This window comes from Euprymna scolopes, chromosome 19 (genome assembly GCF_053919585.1).
Source record: "Euprymna scolopes isolate OS-2025 chromosome 19, ASM5391958v1, whole genome shotgun sequence".
Classification (NCBI taxonomy): domain Eukaryota; kingdom Metazoa; phylum Mollusca; class Cephalopoda; order Sepiida; family Sepiolidae; genus Euprymna; species Euprymna scolopes.
Genome location: NC_136500.1, coordinates 71,946,222 through 71,963,721, shown reverse-complemented (window position 1 = coordinate 71,963,721; position 17,500 = coordinate 71,946,222). Strand labels below are relative to the sequence as shown.

Genomic DNA, 17,500 nt, shown 5'->3' with positions numbered 1-17,500 from the left:
TATATATATATATATATATATATATATATATATATTTTATATGTAATACTTTTAGATATTTTCTTGTTACATGTATATATAAGAAAAGATGTGATTCGTTGGTTCTCTCGTTCAGTTCGGAAATCCAGTTAAATGTTTTTTAAATAAAAAGACAATTAAAAGAATTAATTTTGATTTTGTCTTTTTATTTAAAAACATTTAACTGGATTTCCGAACTGAACGAGAGAACCAACGAATCACATCTTTTCTTATATATACATGTAACAAGAAAATATCTAAAAGTATTACATATAAAAAAAAAGTCCCTAAATGCCGGAAAACTCAATAGCTTCTTTCCTCAAATCGTTTGACTTTGGAATTCCCCCCTTGTTCACTATTTTCCTTACTGTACTAACATATAGAAATTTAAATGTAACGTGAACAACTATTTCGCTGCATAACTCCTTACTTAACATACCAGTAATATGTGCCCCCTAATTCACAGTAGCCCTTACATCTCAGTTGCAATGCCCCTTGTTTGGAGTGACTATGTTTAAAAAAAAAAAAAAGCCTACAAAATCTGTTTATAAAAAAGTTTTTTTTTTTTTTGTTTTCATTTCATAAAACGTTTCGGTATATTATATGGCCTCTTTCAGATATACAAAAAAGCAAAAAGAGAAAATAAAAAATGTTTTCACATAATGCTCTGTCTGATGTGCGAACAGGACTCTAGATAAAATATATGCATAGTTTTTTTCATTTTGGATGATAGACGCAACGCAACGCATAATTTGTTCAGAAATTTGGAACCGAAACTTAATTGCATATTCGGTGTCTTGGGATATCGGTTAATTCACTTCCTTTGCCCTTTGATGTCATCTCGGTTCTTTCCGGCGAGTTCGAGTCTAGGGATCGAACTCATGACCTCCAGGTAGAATTTACTTAGAATATCTCAAGGTTCAATCTCTGAATACCGTTTCAGAAGAAACAAAGCAAAAAAAAAAAAAAAAAAAAAAATCTAGCGAATGTGTTCTGATGGCCTCTTAACATTTGTGCCCCCCTCGACATGTACATACTGTCGGTTAGCCTGACAAACAGCAAAATCCCACCTCTTCATTGTTGAGATTCTTGGATGCCAGAAAGCCTTTTACTCTACTAGTTTCTTCGCACAGACTGCTGAACTTTGGAATACCATCCCTGTTTCTTGGGTCCTGTATATGACCTTAAACTATATCCAGTGGTGAGGCCCCAGCTTGCGGGCTTTGGGGAGTGTGGAGCCACCCTGTAATTGCCATTGCTCCCAGGTCCACTCTGACCCAGAGTGGTAGTACCTGTTAGGGTCCCGACTATGAGTTAAATAGAAACCGACTTGAAAACAACAAATATATTCTATTAAAAAACTTTTCTTCAAAATCTTTGGATTCGGCATTAAATAACCTGAAAAGGGTTGATATGCTGTAAAACAAAAACAACCAACCAACCAACCAACCCTGTTTCTTGCTTCCTTGACTGTACTAACATGCCGAGGTTCGCATGTAGCGTGAACAGACATCTCGTCGCTCAACTCCCCCCATAATTTTTGTAAACGTGATTCCAAATAGTAGCTCCTTCATCCAAGTGGCAATTTGGAGTAAAAAACGAGTCAAACAAACAGTGAATTAACTCACAAGTGATTTCTAAAGGTAACGGAAACAATAACAGCTTATCTCTGTGGATCGGATAAATTCCAAAAAGATTATCTAATAAAGTAAAGGTACCTGAAGAAGGCCGGAGAGTATAAACGCTGAAACGTTGAGAATATCATTCGTTTTCTACTCGATTATTATTGTCATAGTAGGTCCTCGATAGAAGCTTTAATTTCTGATCACCCCCCCCCTCTCACCGCGTCCTTGCAAAACATTCACATCAAACACTCGTCGCGCTACAACCAGTGTAAAGGATTTTCCGTTTAGCCATGGGTACCTAAAACTGTACAGAACTTCCATGAACGAAATTTCTTTCTAAAAATGTCCCACTTGTAGAACCCAATACGACAGGCCTGCTTCTCAGCTGACTTCAAAGTCTAATGTTAACAAGTTCTTGTTGAGCAGTCTACATACAAAAATTCTGAACAATTTTACTCATTATTTCCAATCCTCTCAATATGTTGTTCATCATTCAACTAACAATTTGTTTACCCACACCCACTCTATGAAAAGATGAGAGTTTAAACATTTCCTGTATATATATATATATATATATATATATATATATATATATATATATATATATATATATATGAGTGTTTAGACGATTAATCGAAATACCAAAAGCGATTCTTTTGTCTTTTTTTTTAACATGGGAATCACCACTTATCAAGGCCCGGAAGCCACTTGGGGATAAGGGGTATTGCGTGTACAGTAATCAATGGGATAATATCATAGTAATTGTTAGTAATGGAGATTTGAAAAAGTGTCTTACTTAAGGGGAGGTATCAGGAATTTGTTTATGTTGGGCTTGAAGACATCCAAGTTGTAGTCAGGTCGGAAACAGGCAAACGGAACAGAGTTCCACAGGCGTACACTTCTAAGAAAGAAGCTTTGTTCATGGAATCTACGTTTTGATTTAGGCACAGATAAAGAGTGGGGAAAATTATTGACAATGGTTTCAGCTAGACGGGTGTTTTTCGCGAAAGATTGGCAAGGGGGAACCAGAGATTGGAGCTCGGATGAGCACTTGCCATGGAAATGATGATAAAACAAAGACAGGCTCGCAACGTCTCTTGTGTGGGAGAGAGGTTGCAGGGAAGAGAAAAGGGCATCCCCCACTAGGCCACAAACTCTATTTTGTATTCTGTCAAGGCAGGATAGGCTATTTTTAGCAGTTCCTGCCCAAATGTGGCAGCAGTATTCCATCCTTGGACGTACTTGGCTTTTATATAGATAGAGAATTGCATCAGTAGTGAGATATCTTCTGGAGCGGTAGAAGGATCCCACCAATTTTCCAGCAACCTTGGCAACTGACTTAATGTACCTGTTCCATTTCAGGTCAGGAGTAAAGGTCAATGCCAGAAGCTTATCAAAACATAGAGCCTCCGCTAAATGAGAGCCATCCATTTCAATTAATGCCAGATGGGGATCAGAGCGTTGATGATGTAAAGATAGGAGCTTGGTTTTAGATGTATTAAAAGTAACCAGCCACCTCTTCCCCAACTGTACCGCACGATCAAGATCAGAGGAGAGAAAAGCAGATAGAACTTTATCATTTACGGCCTTAGATGTGTTGCCATGGATGGTCGTGTCATCAGCATAAATGTCAATGAATGATTTAAGTATGTGTTTTTGGGAGATCATTGATGTAGATCAGGAAGAGAGTTGGGCCCAGTATGGACCCCTGAGGGACTCCAGCATTAATACTGTGGGCGTCTGATTTCTGCCCATCAACCACTACTCTTATGAGCCTATCAGAGAGAAATGATTTAAGGATTGAGAAAACATTTCCAGTTATACCGTAGCTGGAAATCTTGTGAAGTAGGCCCTTATGCAATACCTTATCGAAGACCTTTGATATGTCAAGAGGAATTTCCCTAGAAAGGAAGCCATTGTCGAGAGATTCACTAATCCTATGAGATATAACCATTAGCACATCTGCTGTAGATCTGGCAGAATGGAAACCATATTGCATGTCACGATTATTTCTGCTGAGGTGGTTGACTACTTCTTTATTTAATATGGTTTCCAGCAACTTACTCATGACACTCAGGAGACTTATTGGTCTGTACTGAGAGGGAGATGACTTATCACCTGAATTCTTGAATACAGGGCATACTGATGAGGTTTTCCAGAGTGTTGGGAAGCACTTCTTAAGACAACGCTTAAACAGTTTTGTAAGTATGGGGGCAAGTTCTGGTTGAAGCTTTTTCAACACTATAATTGGAATGCCCTCAGGGCCAGTTGCTTTACTGGAATTGTTTATTATATTTTGTTTAAAGCAAAATCTTCCACTGCTAGTATTAATGATAAAATAATAAATATTGATTTTTAAACTACAAGTAAAACTAATATCTATAGATCATTCTCCACAAGTGCATTTTTACGTTTGAGAAAATATCTGCTCATTCAGCTTGTGTTTTTACCATAATCGGGAATAAACAACTCTATTGTTAAATATGTAGAGATTTATAATGAATCGGAATCGGTAATTGTATCAGAATCGGGAAAATATTGGAATCGTCCAATAACACACACACACACGCACATATAATTTCACGTTAAGAATATTTAAAAATAAAAATCAATGAATTCAACGAGGTGTATATAATAGTGTTAAATAATGTTTTATATACCTTTATAGCAGCCGACAACTTTTTATTTCTGCAGCTTATTCATTCTTTTTTTTAGCAGGTTATCTATCTATATATATATATATATATATATATATATATATATATATATATATATTAGTAGCTGTAACTAACCGATGTGTCTGGGAGTTATTTTTTCCTTTCTTTGGTGAAACTATACCCCCCACCCACCCCGCTTCTTTTAATAAAATTAGTTGGTTCTTGTAAATAGGATTTGGAAAGCTAAATTTAGTTATTGCGGTATCGTTCAGACATTACGTTGTTGCTTGAACGAAATTGTCATAAAAATATAATTTTATTAAGGAAATGTGTCAATCTCTATTAGTAAAAAATATTGGGTGTAAATAGCTTTCAATCTCTGGTAAATTTTTACTTAGTTTCCACCTTTACATTTTCCTTTAAAATGACGACTCTTTTAGGTTTTCGGGTATGCTGAAAACGAATATCGCATTTAAAATTTCCGCAAATAATTACTTTTGCGGATATTAAGCTATGTAATTCCTTATGTTATAAGTAGTGGTTATTTTTGTACGCATTACGATTCGATTTATATGTACTTATTTTAATTGTATAAAAATTGTAACACCCACCCCCCAGAAAAAAATGATCGTGCACCTGTCATATAAAAGATCTGAAATAATTGAAAACGTTGTTATATTTGAATTATTCTAACTACTATTCTCATCTTGATTGTTACATTCAAAACGTTTTGGCCGATGTAACTTCCTTCTTCGCTTATTTTTCTTTTCTTATTTAAATTAGGGAACCTTCTAGTCCAACGTTTCTGAATTTTTAGGTGAGAATTGGTTATTCGTATTATCTGGATTCTTTGGAATACTGTTCTCATCTTGAGTGTCATTTTTCACAACGTTTCGGTCGATGTAACCTCCAACCTTCTTCGGATGTATCTTGTCGAATTCGGGACTCTAAAACTAATGGTTCCAATATCATGCTAAATTTAACATGCTGTGGGAACCTTTAATTATAAATAATAGGTAATATATACAATAATGCGTATTAAAAAAGTACAACAATTATATATATACTAGCAAAAGTACCCGTCGTTGACTGAGTTCAAAAACACCCTACAGAAAATGGACTCTGATTTATGAAAGTATAATAGGTTATGAAAAGGAAGGGTTTTAAAGAATTTCGAATTTGGGGGTATCAAAACCAAAGCAAAATATGATTAAAGTAAAAATAAAATAGATAAACCCCATAATTTATTATACCATACCTGTTCACACTGAAACACTTATCACAATCTATATTAAAAAAACCTTGTTAAACTTTGTGACATATTTCCATTCTATGGAGGTCAGGCGCAAACGAACACCTCATAATTTTATTATACCATATTTCTTCAAACTGAAACATAATTATCAAAGTATACGTACGCAGATAGATATGAAAAGTCTTTATTAAAGCTTGTGCCTATTTCCATTCTATGGAGGCCAGGCGCGAACGCAAACGCCACAATTTTATTATACCATTCCTATTTAAGTTAAAACATACTTATCAAAGTATTATTATGTACATCCATATCAAAAACACTTGTAAACGTTTTTTTAAATTTTTACATTTTTTATTTCCATACTTTGTGGACCAGGCGTGTACGCAGACCCCACAATTTTAATGAATCATCATTATGCCAGATCAAACATACCCATTCCTGTGTCTCAATACATCTTCTATCATTATATGTGATCAGTTTTCTATAATAGTCAACCATATAGGAGCGTATTCGTGACTAGACACACACACAGACGTTCAGCTTTATATATATATATATATATATATATATATATATATATATATATATATATAATTTTTAAAATGTAATTATCCACTGACACGTGTTTCGTCATCTATGACTCATCAGAGTAGCTGTATCTAGCGAGATTTGAAATCGGGACCCAACGGTAATGAGCCTAAACCCTTGGCCCTTGACCATCTCGCCAACTGTCTGGATATATCGCAATTTACTTAGATGTTGTTTTTGTTTTTGGTTTTAGCGATATGTTTTGAATGAATTCAATTTTTTACGAAAGTGCATTTTTACCTAAATGCGAGTTGGGAATATATATGTAGTAGTAGTAGTAGTAGTAGTAGTAGTAGTAAATAGTGATATCTACAATTGGAAATAAAATAGGTTTGACGCTTCCAAAATTCATACAAGAACTGCCCGCAAGATTAAAGTACTTGAAAAAAAAAAAAAAAAAAAAAAAAAAAAAACACACTTGTAAAAGTGATATTCTCCCGAAGGTTGAAGGTTCAATTTTCAGCGTTGGTGACCGGAAAATAAAATTGTGAATTACTTGGGACCTTCATCTAGTCATGAACGAGAGTATGCTACCTCCGTGGAGTAAATAATGGGTTCTGTTCGAAATTATCGAGTTCGACAGAAACATTCCAGAGTTCGACAAGATACACCTGAAGAAGGTCGGAGGTTACATAGACCGAAACGTTGCGAAAAATGACACTCAAGATGTGAACAGTAGTCCGAAAAATCTAAATAATACGAAATAGAGTCCAACTTGGAAATCTTTATGGCAAACTCTGCAACCTGTATGGCACGGAATTTCTAAGAGAACTTTTATGCAATTCATAGCATTCTGTTATTAAGTGTTAATCTATGTTATTTTTTCGTTATCATCACCGATGATAAGGATTGAACCTTCAAATCTCGAAAGACTGTCACTGATCATAAATCAACGTCTTTAATCCTTAAACCATGGGTCCATGTAAAGAATCCGACTTTGAATTTTTGGAGTTTTAAACCTAATCGTGTCTAAATGTGTACTATTTATTACGAGGATGCCTCCTATTTGTTTTTTATTCCGCCTAAATGGATCAAATTGCATTGTTATGATGGCTGACCTCATGCATTTATGACCTGGAAGTTTCATCTCTCTGTCACAGATATTGACGGTGTGAGACCCTAAGAAAGCAGCCCCTCTCATGGGCGTGCGTCAGAAGCAGGGATACGTGATTGAATTTCTCCATGCACAAAAAATTGAACCGATGAACATTCACCGGCGCTTGTTGAACGTTTACGAAGCCGATGTAGTTGATGTCAACACAGTTAAGAGATGGGTTCGTCGATTTTAGAGTGGCGACAGAGACGTGAATGATAAAGTGCGCTCCGCCGGACTTTTACAACTAAGGCATCAAAAGAGGTTGGTAAAAGTGCATAGAGAATGGTGTAAACTATGTAGAAAAATAAATTCCAGAGCACAGATAGGTCACTCATTTTAATGGTATCACTCTAGTATTCGTAGCTCTTCAACGTTTAAGTTCTTTAGTTAAAAAAAAAAAATAGGAGGCCTTACTTTTGGAACGACTATTGTAATATAGAAATTATTGACACGATGGCAGTTTAGTTCCCCCAAACAAACTGTTTGGGTTTTAGGAGAGTTATGTAGGATTAACAAAGCCCCCCCCCCCCCACCTTCCTTTCCGGAATTAAGAATGACTTTCTAAATTTGCTTGGTGGTGTTAAGTTGCACAAGTACTAAGTTATATTTTTTGGTAACTGTCAAGGGATTACATCGGCCGAAACGTTGTGAAAATAACAATCAAGTTGAGAATAGTAGTCAGAATAATAGAAATTATCAATCCTCATTTTGAAACTTACAAGAGCATTTTTTTTTTTTTTTTTTGCTACTAAATGCGGATGAAGTTGTTATTGAAAAAAACAAGATGAAAAGAAGAAATGAAAGGGAGACTCACCTGAAAGTTCGTATATAAGTGTAAAGCAAGGAACAAGAAATGGTATTTATTTATCCAGGTTTGGTACCCCCCTTTTTTTTTCTCTCTCAATTTTTTCTCTCGATTTGGAGAAAACCGAAGGTAATTTTTGTATCTTTCTGTTTCTCTTGGAAATATCACATTTGTTTCGCTAGTCGCACTCACTGCACTTAGAGAAAATAACTTGCCTATTTATCAACATCACAACCTCTCTACTCACCCCCGTTACGATTTGTACCTTTTAGTTTTTTTTTAATTGCATCAGTTAAAATAATTCAAAATCATTCAGAAATTTTGAATAATAAATCAATTTTTTTTTTAAATTGAAAAAAAAAAAAATTTTTTTTTTTTAATTAACCTACCCCAAATAAACGTATATTATTTTGGGGTGGGTGAGTTTTTACTCCCCTCTTTTTTTTTTTTTTTTTGTTTTTTTTTTGTTTGATAAAGAAAAGAAAAGAAAAAAAAACAGTTATTGTAATTCCTTCTTTTAATGTTTTTTTTTTTTCTTTTTCTTCCTTCTGTTTACGTGCGGAGGAAACGGTAAACAGGCAGCCGCAAAGAACCGGGGATGATGATAATCATGATGATGCCAACGTCGAAAGAATCGGTACTACTGTTGTTGTGATTGAGTCGCAGAGTATCATCCATCAGGAAAATGGTGATGCCAATATCAGAAAAGAAAGGGGGAGGAGGAAAATAACGAGGGGAAGTAGCAGCTGCAGAAGGGAAAGGGAAATAAGAGATACAAGCAGAGGGAGGGAGGGAGGAGTGGGGGTGTTGGAAAGAGAACGAAAGTACGAAAAAGAAGGAATGATATTAATAGAACCAAGCATCGACCAATATGTGTGTGTGTGTGTGTGTGTGTGTGTGTGTGTGTGTGTGTGCGTGCGTGCGCGTCTTGTTTACCTGCCTTCCAGTGCGGTAAAGTTTGACAGTCAGTTCTTAGTGAGGAAACCAATATACACCTCTTTCCGAAAAGGGCGCATTCTGAACGGATGCAACAATTCTCACAATCAGCCACATAGGCATTCCCTAATAAGAGCGCCAGCGCCATTTCCTCTACCCGGTAAAAAAAAAAAACAAAAAAAAACGAGAAGGTAATGCTTATTGCTTCGGAGAATGATATCCTTAGCACCGAGCGAAATTAGTATATTTCTTCCATCTCCTCTCTATACAATACACAACGTGGAACGATAAAATTGTCTCCCTAGAAAAGACGACATGATTCCATTTCCGTTTGATGAAAACCAGTTTTCTTTATCCCCCCCCCTTTTTTTTTGTTGCAGACCATCTACTAGTTGGCCAGCTGTGTACAAATCCCAAGAGCGTGAGGAGGGGCTTTCTATCATGTCTGAAAGTGACACAACGAACGAGATCGGAGATGTGCCACTGTACAACTTATGCTCTCTACCAATCCAAGTTATGACAACAGGACCATTGCCTGCACCCTCAAAATGTAAATCCGGACAGTTCAACGCTTGAGGGGACAGCTCAATGAAGTTTCCAGCCATGGTTATGGTTTTTGGTGTGGTTTCAAGTGAGGGCCACTTCACATTTTCGAAGTCAACTTGAAAGCAACACCGAAGTGTACCTCGATGTGCTGAAGAGTGTGGTGATCCCCTGGTGCAATCGGGTGGCCACTGGCAGACCCTAGGTGTGGCAGCAGAACTCAGTGCTGGCCCACACATCCAAAGAGACCCAGGCTTGGCTTCAGAAGGAGTGATACGACTTTGTACCCTTTTCTCACTGGCCGCTCCTCCCCCCCCCTCCGATCTGAACTACTTCGTTTGGTCATACGTCAAAAACATCACCAACATGACCTTCCACAACACCAAAGCCAGCCGGATTGCGACCATCAACTGAATCCTTGCCAAGCTCCTGCTGGTGCTTGTGGAAAAGGCATGCTCCCAGTTCTAGACCCGTATCAAGGCAGTGTTGAGGCTGAAGGCGGCTACATTAAGTAGATGCTTCCTCTTCATTATAATTAAGTTACCTGAATTGATTTTTTCAATAAAAGGTTTAAAATAAAGCCGTAGTATTGTTTTCTTAAGGGCGACAAATTTATCGTTCCACCTTTTTTATTTATATATATATATATATATATATATATATATATATATATATATATATATATATATATATATAAGGTGGAACGATACAAGATAGAGACCGTTCTTCAGACAAGCTGGAACGATAGAGATCGTTCTTCAGGCAGACAAGGTCATTTTTATATATACACTAGCAGGCCACCTGGCGTTGCCCGGTCATAAAATAAGCTTGATATTTTTATTTATGCAAATTTCATATTTATTATTAGAGAGATAATTCTCTATTGATTATTATATTGTACCCAATATGTAATAGTGACCTCAAAAGTTTTTTTTTAAATATGACATCAGTGAAAAACAAAACCAAAATATTTAGCGCTCCAACATTATTTATTATCATCAGAGCAAATGACAGATGCATATCAAAAGTTTAAAAATTAACCAACTTTAATGTGTAAATGTATATTTGCAGTCTCATAACTACGTTGATAGACCAGACATAATAGACCACTTGGAAGATAACATTTGGCGCATTATTACCGAAATATACCCTAATTTAATACATAGAGTTTATGAAAATTGGATCTCTAGATCATGCCATATACGGAGAAGCGACGAGGTCATATACCCGAAATTTTATATAAATTATAAATGCCAAAAGTGAACGTTTGAAATAACCCATATTTTTGTATAATAGAAGTATTTTTCTATGATTTATTTCAATTTAAAGTTCGCCGCCTCTAAAAAAGAAAACACCCTTTCTATATATATTATGCATAAAAATCGATACAAAAAATATATAAAGTTTTTCATTTTTTTATTTGCTAATGTATAGAAAAACAAAATCCTTAAAATTCTTTAAAAAAAAAAAAAAAGAAGTATTTTCGACCGCTCCTTCTGCTTTCTTCAGTGTATTGAGAGGTATGTGCGTTTAAGGTGGATGACTGTAGCAAAGGGAGAGTGTATATATATATATATATATATATATATATATATATATATATATATATATATATATATAAAATAAGAATTACAGTTAAGTTTACCAAAATGATCCAAGATGGTAAAACGAAAGTATATTATAAATATTAAAGAATTAATATTTATAAAGTAATCTCAACCAGATGTAAAAGCTTGATAAAACCAAATAGGAGATAGAGCTTATAATAAGAATAAGTAGTTAAAAAAACACTTTGAAAAAGGAAACACTAAATAAATTTATTTAGTGTTTCCTTTTTAAAATTAAATATGCTTTTAACTCTCTTTTCAAAGTGTTTTTTAACACGTTTTATTAACTACTTGTTCTTTATATATATATATATATATATATATATATATATATATATATATATATATATATATATATATATATATATATATGAATTTTTAGATGGATACAATCCAACGTTATGATGTGAAAAAGAAAGCGGAAAACCGGAGGCTCGACGTTTCGCCCGTATTATGCGGATTTTTCAAGAGGTGTGGTCACTGACGAGAGGGTCGATGTTTTTAGTTTTATATATACTGGGCGAGTGTATGCAAATAAAACTATTATACAAAAAAAAAAAAGAACAAATATATATATATATTTATTAACTAGTGTCTCGATTATTTTTGTGCAATATTATTTTAGATAAGTCGAAAGAAATGTTAAAAAATCTTTTTCTCTGTTTGACAGTGTTAGTAGAGTTAGAGATAAGACCAGATTTTTTTTAATATTTGTATAATAGTTTTATTTGCATACACTCCTCCAGTATACCAGTATATATAAAACTAAAAACATCGACCCTCTCGTCAGTGACCACATCACTTGAAAAAGCCCGCATAATACGGGCGAAACGTCGAGCCTCCGGTCTTTCTCTTCCTTTTCACATCGTATATATATATATATATATATATATATATATATATATATATATATATATATATATATATATATATATATATATATATATATATATATATATATAAGCACGAGGATAGGTCCAAAAGTAAAACCTTTCCTTCATTATTTTCTCTTTTCATTTTAAAAGCTTTTTTTTTGTCTTAAATTCCGAATGCTTCATTTAATGATTTTCCTGTTTATTTAAATTTTTCCACTTTTTCATTTTATTTTTTTTTATTTTACTTTTTTTCATCTGCCTCGTATCTTGCAAATGATATTAATTGTTTCTTTTGTTTTTGTTTTCGACATTACTAATTTTTTGTTAATTTTCTTTCTTTTTTTTTTTTAAAAAAAGGTCTTAGATTTCTTCCAAAGTAAGAAAAAAAAAAAAAAAGAAAATCGTCCACATTTTTTTTTTTTTTTTTTTTTGGTCTTGATTTTTCACCGGATGAAAAATTATTTTTGGCTTCATTTATTCAAAATTTGGGGTTTCTGATTTTTAAAAGTTTTTTTTTAAAAAACAAAACAAAAAGAAAGAAATAAAAGATGAAAAAGAAAAGAGAAAAGGGGAGAAAAGGAAAGAAAAAATAAGGAAATAGAAGAAAAAGAGAATAAAAGAAGGCAGAAGAAGAAAGAAGTAGAAAAAAGAAAAGGAAAGTAATGAAAAAAGACAAAGAATATAAAAGAGTAAGAAGAAAATAGAAAAAGGAGAAAATAGAGCAAGAAGAAGGAGGAGGAGGAAGAGGAGAAGGAAGTAGAAAAAAAGAAGGAAGTAGAAGAAAAAAAAAAGCTCAAAATGATTTTTCTTTTTCTACTTCCTTCTTCTTCCTTCTTTTATTTTCTTCTTCTTCTTTTTCTTCTTCCTTTTTTCTCTTCCTCTTTTACTTTTTGTCCTTTTCTTTTTTACCGGGTGTGAACTCGGCTGAGAGATAAGGGATGAGAACAGGGTGTATGATCAAGCTCGCGGAAGACAAATAAATGCAAGTAGACGTAAAAACCGGAACAGTTTTTTCAAGTGTATTCAAGGTGGCGGAGATAGGAAAGAAGGGTGGAAATCTATTGATTGATTTTATTCTTTGAAATAATATCGATTAAGAAACACATTTCCAGATTTTCAGATTCAAATCATATATATATAAGTGAGAATGTGTATGTGTGTGTGTAGACACTTCTCAACCTATATACTCAACAAATTTTTTTATCTAAGACATGAAATTTGGTATATAGGGTAGTTGGATATATGAAACAAACATTTTAATCGGTTTTCATTCAGAAAAAGGGCTGCTAAGGGGTTAAAATTGAAAAATTAGTATGTGGTGGTTATCGGATTGTAATCTATTTGCTGTTTCATGAATTTGCATGCGTGAATCGTTATTATGATAGATTCTTTATGCTAAGAATAAGTAGGTTTGAAAACACTTTTCATAGATCATGTCAAGCTAATCTAATGGTTATCGTACTTGCCTGATTGTCTTTAGATTTTGGTCTCGATCTCAGCTCGAGTTTTTTCTCTTTTTACTTACAAGTGAACTGTTTAGAAAAAAACATAATACTTGCATATACATGTCTCAGTTTCTGTATAAATTAAAATATAATTTTCATGCGTATTTCACCATGAGGCAACGCCGGGCGGCCTGCTCAGTTAGATCCTAATTTTTACACTTAAATTACCAACAGTGAAATGAGTTGTGGCAATATTCCCAAAATAATTATTGATAATAATAAGCACGTTTTAATTGAGTTTTGGGGAGATATTAAATTAACGTTTACTCTGAGCAAATATGGCAGAATTTGACGACTTAAAGCAACTGGAAATGGGTAATTTATAAAGATGGGGGCCATTGGAGAACGTGAGAAAAAAAGCTGTTTAGACATTAAAAGTAGTTTTATGTTCTTGTTTTCATTAAATATTATTAATTTATACTATTAATCTATATATCTATAAAAGTGAAAATGTCTGTCTGTCTGTGTACATTTTCCTACCAAAAAACTACAGACTCGAAATATTATATTATTTTATTATAATAAGGAGTATTGAGATTTTGGAAAATCTTTTTAATTGGGTTTCAGTCGGAAATTTTGCTGTTAAGGGATCAAAGTTCAAATATATTATAAATATTAAAGTGTTAATATTTACAAGTAAAGTAATCTCAACCAGATGTAAAAGCTCAATAAAACCGAAAAGGAAATAGAGCTTATAATATGAACAAATGATTAATAAAACATGTTAAAAGACATCTTGAAAAAGAGTTAAAAACATATTTAATTTTAAAAAAGGAAGCACAAGATAAGTGGATAGTCCTTAATCCGCGGAGTTTCGAAGTATTATTAACACTTTAATATTTATAATATATTTTAAGTTTACTATTTTGATTACCTTGGTAAACTTATTGTAATTTTTATTTATATATATATATATATATATATATATATATATATATATATATATATATATATATATATATATATATATATGTATATACACACAAATACAGTTTGGATTGTGATATATATATATATATATATATATATATATATACATATATATATACATATATATATATATATATATATATACAAATACAGTTTGGATTGTGATATATATATATATATATATATATATATATATATATATATACAAATACAGTTTGGATTGTGATATATATATATATATATATATATATATATATATATATATATATATATATATACAAATACAGTTTGAATTGTGATATATATATATATATATATATATATATATATATATATATATATATATATATATATATATATATATACAAATACAGTTTGAATTGTGATGTGGATTAGTCAAAATACAGATTGGATCACTTTACCTCACTTCTATCAAAGACATTTACTGCAATTTGGATGTGAAATTTTATATCCTTTTCATTAACTTCCCTTATTCTATGACATTTAAATACTTAAACAACTTTTAATTGTGATTTTCCATGTCTCATTCACTTTAGCAAATAAGGTGTAAACCATTATAACTATTTGCTAATATTTTTCCTCTGAAGAGATGGTAGACATCGAAATCCTATAGGATAAGGGGTTATAATATTTCAAATGTATTCTTTGTCTTACATAGAATAATAAAAATCTTTTGATTTGAAATTCAAACATTTCACGTCATTAATTTTTGAATTCATTGAATGACTAAAATTTGATTTACTTGCTCTATCTTGTATATCGAGCAATTCTTATTTAGGTGGGATAGTACTTCTAGAATATTACTGCCAGTAATATTTTGTAAAACTTATAATCATAGGTTTTCATACCAGTTGATATATATATATATATATATATATATATATATATATATATATATATATATATATATATATAGCTAAAAATGAAAAAGTGTACTACCTTGGTTGCTGAATATTTCTTAATCAAAACCAATCTCAGAATTGTTGAGTACTTACCTGAAAAAAAAAAGAGAAAAAAAGAGTTAATCAATTGCCCAAAAGATATCGGAATATATAAACATCAACACAGCTACGTTCTAAATTCTATGGTTTGATTAATATTATTTTTTATTTCTTTCAACATGCCCAAAAGTTTTTAAAAATGTTTTTACGGCAATTATTTCGTTACGCAGAATCAATCAGTTATCTGTACGCAACAACCGAATTTATTCATCGCAGACTCTTCAGAAAACAGGAATTTATTTATTTTAGTAAGAAAAGGAAAAAAAAAATTGGCCATGTCATTCATCAAGCCGAAAATATATGTAGAAAAATAACATCGTCTGTTTTGTTATTGCAGCCATTTTGAATTTGAGGAGGAAACTACTTTAATTCTATTTTACATATTTATTAAATAATTTCCCATATATAAAGCTAAAGTAAATACATTCTTTGCTTCATTCATAAGCGATATATATGCTCTAAAAATGTAAATTCATTTTTATTGAGCTTAATTAATTGTGACACATTTCAAAAAAATTTATTGAACATATGCATAAACATTATATTTTGTATAATCATATATATATATATATATATATATATATATATATATATACATACACACTTTATATATCATGCTCAATAGTAAATAAAGCAAGATATATGAAGTGTATAGATTCGATTTACTCCTGCCATGGTCAGCTGTGTTTTATTTTACAATTTTTACCTCTTAGCAGTTATTTTTACGAGCTAAAACCCAAATCGAAAGTGTTCCCCAAGTCCAAATACCCTATAAATCAAGTTTCAAATTTGTAGACCAAATACTCAGAGACGAGTTAAGTAGAGACGTTTTCCACACATGCACACACATACGGATACTTTGTATATATATATATATATATATATATATATATATATATATATATATATATATAGTGTTGGGACGATTAATCTGGAATCGGGATTGGAATCGGGAATCGAAAAAATCGGAACATTTGGGAGTATAGGAACCGGAAATATTGGTGCCTATTTTCCAATGCCAAACCGATTCTTTTAATTATCTTTTTTTTGGGAGGAGGGATTTTGCTTAAAGTAAAATCTTTCATTGCTGTTGATATTGATAAATTATTAAATATTCATTTGTTTTAAGATACAAGTAAAGCTAAAATCGATAGATCATCCTCCACAAGTGTATTTTGACGTTTAGGAAAATATCTGCATATTTAACATGTATTGTTTTGGAAGATCGGGGTTAAATAACAATCTTTCAGTTAAATAATTAGAGATTTATAAAGAATCGGAATCTGTAATTGTATCGGAATCAGGAAAAATATTGGAATCGTCCCATCACTTCTAAATATATATATATATATATATATATATATAAAATAAAAAGGAACAAACCGTATTATGTGTTCATCAACGTTTCGTCTTTATTTCGAGACTTCTTCGAAATAAAGACGAAACGTTGATGAACACATAATACGGTTTGTTCCTTTTTATTTTCTCTATTTTGTCGGAATACTATTTCCATCATTTTCATCATATATATATATATATATATATATATATATATATATATATATACATACACACATAGATCATCGTGTAATGATTAGATCACTGTCTGACTGACGTAAAGAACATTTAAAATTAAAATGTTTAAATTCAACGTTATTTTACGCGATTAATGGTAGTCGAATGGATACGGTCTTTGCTAATCGAACCAGAGATAGCTCGTGTTGCCGAGTTGGAATCTGTCGACTGGTGTTAAGCGCGACACCCTGCACTGTAGATTCCTAAAAGGATGAAACACTAGTGTCTGCCTGTAGGTATTTGATCATTATAGTAAAAGAATAATTATATATATATATATATATATATATATATATATATATATATATAAGAACAATCAAGGCAATGGGAATGAAATGTTTACCTGATAAAAGCGAGGGTAAACTCCCATCCAAATAAAAAGCTCATCCAATTCTTACCCTGACCATAATAACTACACACCATCAGCAACAGTAACCAGATTGAGCACAAAACACACACACAT

At 32.2% G+C, this 17,500-nt stretch overlaps 1 protein-coding gene across 12 annotated transcripts in view; it reads right to left on the bottom strand.

Moving 5' to 3' along the window:
• Positions 1-17,500, bottom strand: part of LOC145303663 (protein still life, isoforms C/SIF type 2-like) — a 1,026,311-nt gene that overhangs the window by 875,743 nt on the left and 133,068 nt on the right. The window contains exon 1 of one of the 12 annotated variants that reach the window (XM_080145259.1): positions 8,054-8,847. The exons of the other annotated variants lie outside the window; for them this stretch is intronic. The gene's annotated coding sequence lies outside the window, so the exon portion shown is untranslated. Of the gene's footprint in view, positions 1-8,053; positions 8,848-17,500 lie in introns of those variants that run through there. 12 annotated transcript variants of the gene reach the window in all.